The sequence below is a fragment of the Rattus norvegicus genome, chromosome 2 (assembly GCF_036323735.1).
Source record: "Rattus norvegicus strain BN/NHsdMcwi chromosome 2, GRCr8, whole genome shotgun sequence".
In the NCBI taxonomy this organism is placed as follows: Eukaryota; Metazoa; Chordata; class Mammalia; order Rodentia; family Muridae; genus Rattus; species Rattus norvegicus.
Window position 1 is genome coordinate 96,069,938 of NC_086020.1, and position 4,433 is coordinate 96,074,370.

At 41.1% G+C, this 4,433-nt stretch overlaps 1 pseudogene; it reads left to right on the top strand.

Moving 5' to 3' along the window:
- The first annotated feature begins 2,680 nt into the window (after positions 1 to 2,680).
- LOC108350233 (glyceraldehyde-3-phosphate dehydrogenase pseudogene) lies at positions 2,681 to 3,803 on the top strand (annotated as a pseudogene).
- The last annotated feature ends 630 nt before the right edge of the window (positions 3,804 to 4,433 follow it).

Here is a 4,433-nt window from a genome sequence, read left to right on the forward strand (position 1 = left end):
TTCAGGGATAGTGATTCCCCCAGAAGTCCTTTTATTGTTGAGGATAGTTTTAGCTATCCTGGGTTTTTTGTTACTCCAGATGAATTTGCAAATTGTTCTTTCTAACTCTCTGAAGAATTGGATTGGTATTTGGATGAGGGTTGTATTGAATTTGTAGATCACTTTTGGTAAAATGGCCATGTTTACTATGTTAATCCTGCCAATCCATGCGCATGGGAAATCTTTCCATCTTCTGAGGTCTTCTTCAATTTCTTTCTTCAGAGACTTGAAGTTCATATCATACAGATCTTTTACTTGCTTGGTTAAAGTCACACCGAGGTATTTCATATTATTTGGGACTATTATGAAGGGTGTTGTTTCCCTAATTTCTTTCTCGGCTTGTTTCTCTTTTGTGTAGAGGAAGGCTAGTGATTTATTTGAGTTAATTTTATACCCACCCACTTTGCTGAAGGTGTTTATCAAGTTTAGTAGTTCTCTGGTGAAACTTTTGGGATCGCTTAAATATACTATTGTATCATCAGCAAATAGTGATATTTTGACTTCTTCTTTTCCAATCTTGATCCCCTTGATCCCCTTTTGTTGTCTGATTGTTCTGGCTAGAACTTCGAGAACTATATTGAATAAGTAGGGAGAGAGTGGCTGCCCTTGAACTCACTGAGTAACCAGTTAGCCTAGAACTCAGGGTCTCCCTGATTCAGCCTCCCTAGTGCAGGGATTACAAGGTTGCATCACCACACCTAGCTGTAGTAGTGAGATTTTTTGAGAATAAATCCTGCCTGCAGATCTGAATGCTAAGGAACATTTCTAACTCCTGCTATGAAAAGTCAACAAAATTCTATCCCTTTTGCTTTTGTACTTAATTAGGTTACAGGAATTTTATCATGGGAAAATTCATAACAGATCCATTAGAGTTAAATGATCTTAAAACAGGTAGACAGAATGATGATACCCTCATGTACATATCACAACAGCCTAAGTCCAGAGAACCACTGTTTTACAGCTTAACTATTTTGATCAACTCAATAATTCAGTGTTCTTTTTGACATACAAAATACTTGAAAATATACTGTTATATTACATCATATCAAAGCACTACGCTATCACATTATACTAGAACTCGCTTGAAGCAGCAATATCACTGCCCATTAACTTCAGCTGGAGGCTATTCATAAGAGCTTGCTGGGATTTCGACTGGATTTCAGAGTCATAAAGCTCTGTGTGAACATAAACACACAGAGACACATTGGCTTGCTGTAGCCGATCTGATTTAACTGCTCCTACTGGCCTGTGACTTGCTTTTGCTGAGGTAATACTAGATAAGACACAGTTTCATCTCCACGCTGGATAAAGATTCAGTTATTGAGTATGTGATACTTGACATTAAGTGACCTGCCTGACAGATCTGTGTGGGAGAGTGTTTTGCGGAAACTCCCTTGCAATCCACAGTAAATCCTGATCAGAAAAAAAAAAGTTTTCTACTAAAACTTTGTAGAAACTTAAGTAAATAAATGTAGTTCTGTGGGTCACTAGGTTGAATTTACTCAGGCTCTGAATAGCAAACAAATACTGTATTATCCAAGGAGGTCTTCAATTATAATTACACCAACTATTTTTACTTATTAGGTTAAAGAGATACATTTATTTTTAATTGACATTTAAAAAAATGATTCTGCATATGTCCTTAGAATAAACTATTTCCAATTTGAAAATAACAAGTGTATTCAGTATTAACCAACTCACTGTCATTTATCAAATGTATATATTTAACATTGTAAAATGTCATAAATTTTGTGCATATGTCTCTCTATTAGGCAACTGAATTGACAGTTTAATGGAGAAATTGGCAGAAGTGTTGATGAATCATTATTTCTATTGTGCTCTCTGTTGAGCTACTGAACCTTTGCCAGACACTGAGATAAAAGAATAACCAGGTATTTGTGTGTCTTACTCCACACACAAATCTTAAATGTGCTAATATTTTATATTCAATTTCCAAATGCAGATCATTTATACTTCAGATGTTAAACAGAGTAAACATAGAGTTACACCTCTGCCTCCTTTCTGATAGCTGTAATAGTTTGTTCACATTGCAGCTCCATGTTTAACTTCCAGACTTCTGAAAATTGATGAGAAACCTTCCCTTGGTCCCTTAGACAGGAACCCATGTGTATGATTCCCTCTTATTCCTCATTTTCTATTGCTATCACTTTGCCATTTGTGGTTTAGACATGCAGGTCCTTTCTGTTCTCAGTTTCTTCCAGATTTCTCACCAGAGACCCTAACCTGATGGTCATACACACCACCAGGATGGTTCACTCACACCTTTCCAGTCAGTCTCTCTATTACCTCTGTTTACATACAAGAGAGACTACTGTTAGTATCGTCTACTCAAAAATGAATGGGTTCTCAATGTGTGCTTGACAAATTATGCAATTTGAATCCTATGCTTTCCCAATTCTGGCTTGTGTCCTTTATGTGTGTGGCCTGTGAGTCTAATTCAGACCAACCCTAGCCTTGATACTATAAATGGGTCACTGTTGTCTGGAAGTGAACATTGATGCCTCCAAACCTATGCTGGTGTAAATGTTTTCTGTTATAAGAGTTTCTTGGGTTCTCTGCTCCTCCCTGTTCCAGAGACACCCTCATCTTTTTGCACAATGCCAGCCTCCTTATAGACAAGATGGTGAAGGTCAATGTGAATGGATTTGGCCAAATTGGGTGCCTGATTACCAGGGTTGCCTTCTGCTCTGCATCTGGCAAAGTGGAGATTGTTGCCATCAACGACCCCTTCATTGACCTCAACTACATGGTCTACATGTTCCAGTATGACTCTACTCATGGCAAGTTCAACGGCACAGTCAAGGCTGAGAATGGGAAGCTTGTCGTCAACGGGAAGCCCATCACCATCTTCCAGGAGCGAGATTCCACTAACATCAAATGGGTGACGCTGGTGCTGAGTATGTCGTGGAGTCTACTGGCGTCTTCACCACCATGGAGAAGGCTGGGGCTCACCTAAAGGGTGGGGCCAAAAGGGTCATCGTCTCTGCCCCTTCAGCTGATGTCCCCATGTTTGTGATGGGTGTGAACTACGAGAAATATGACAACTCCCTCAAGATTGTCAACAATGCATCCTGTACCACCAACTGCTTAGCCCCCCTGGTCAAGGTCATCCATGACAACTTTGGCATCGTGGAAGGGCTCATGACCACAGTCCATGCCATCGCTGTCACTCAGAAGACTGTGGATGGCTCCTCTGGAAAGCTGTGGCATGATGGCCGTGGGGCAAACCAAAACATCATTCCTGCATCCACTGGTGCTGCCGAGGCTGTGGGCAAGGTCATCCCAGAGCTGAACGGAAAACTCACTGACATGGCCTTCCATGTTCCTACCCCCAATGTATCCATTGTGGATCTGACATGCCGCCTGGAGAAACGTGCCAAGTATGATGACATCAAGAAGTTAGTGAAGCAGGTGACCGAGGGCCCACGAAGGGCATCCTGGGCTACACTGAGGACCAGGTTGTCTCCTGCGACTTCAACAGCAACTCCCACTCTTCCACCTTTGATGCTGGGGCTGGCATTGCTCTCAATGACAACTATGTAAAGCTCATTTCCTGGTATGACAATGAATACGGCTACAGCAACAGGGTGGTGGACCTCATGGCCTACATGGCCTCCAAGGAGTAAGAAACCCTGGACCACCCAGCCCTGCAAGGATACTGAGAGCAAAAGAGAGGCCCTCAGTTGCTGAGGAGTCCCCATCCCAACTCAGCCCCCAACACTGAGCATCACCCTCACGATTCCATCCCAAACCCCATAAAAACAGGAGGGGCCCAAGGAGCCCTCCCTTCTCTCTTGAATACCATCAATAAAGCTCGCTGTATCCCCCCCCAAGAAAAGTTTCTTGGGGCCCCATGACACCAACTGCATATGTAGCAGAGGATGGCCCTGTTGGGCACCAATGGAAGAAGCCCTCCGTCCTGCCAAGGATGGACCCCCAGAGTAAGGGAATGTCAGGGGGTGGGAAGGGGGAATGGATGGGGAGGGGAACACCCTTATAGAAGAAGGGGAGGGACATGGGATAGGGGACTTATGTCCCGGAAACCAGAAAAGGGAATAACATTTGAAATGTAAATAAAAAAAATCCAATAAAAAATATACAAAAAATGTTTTAACATTTATATCTCTGAAAATTGATGCTAAACTATAATATGTAAATCATCTATATTTAAGCAGTAATTTTTGAGCTTTGTATATGTTAGTTTTGAAACAAATCATATAATTTCTGTACATTTACTGTTTAAGTATTTGAAAATGTGAATTCTTATAGTAATCATTAGAGTAGATTTGCCATAACTTATTTTTCAGTTTTACTATCGACACACAAGCGATTGCTATTTTTCTTAAATATATTTAAATAAAATCTTTAGTGTG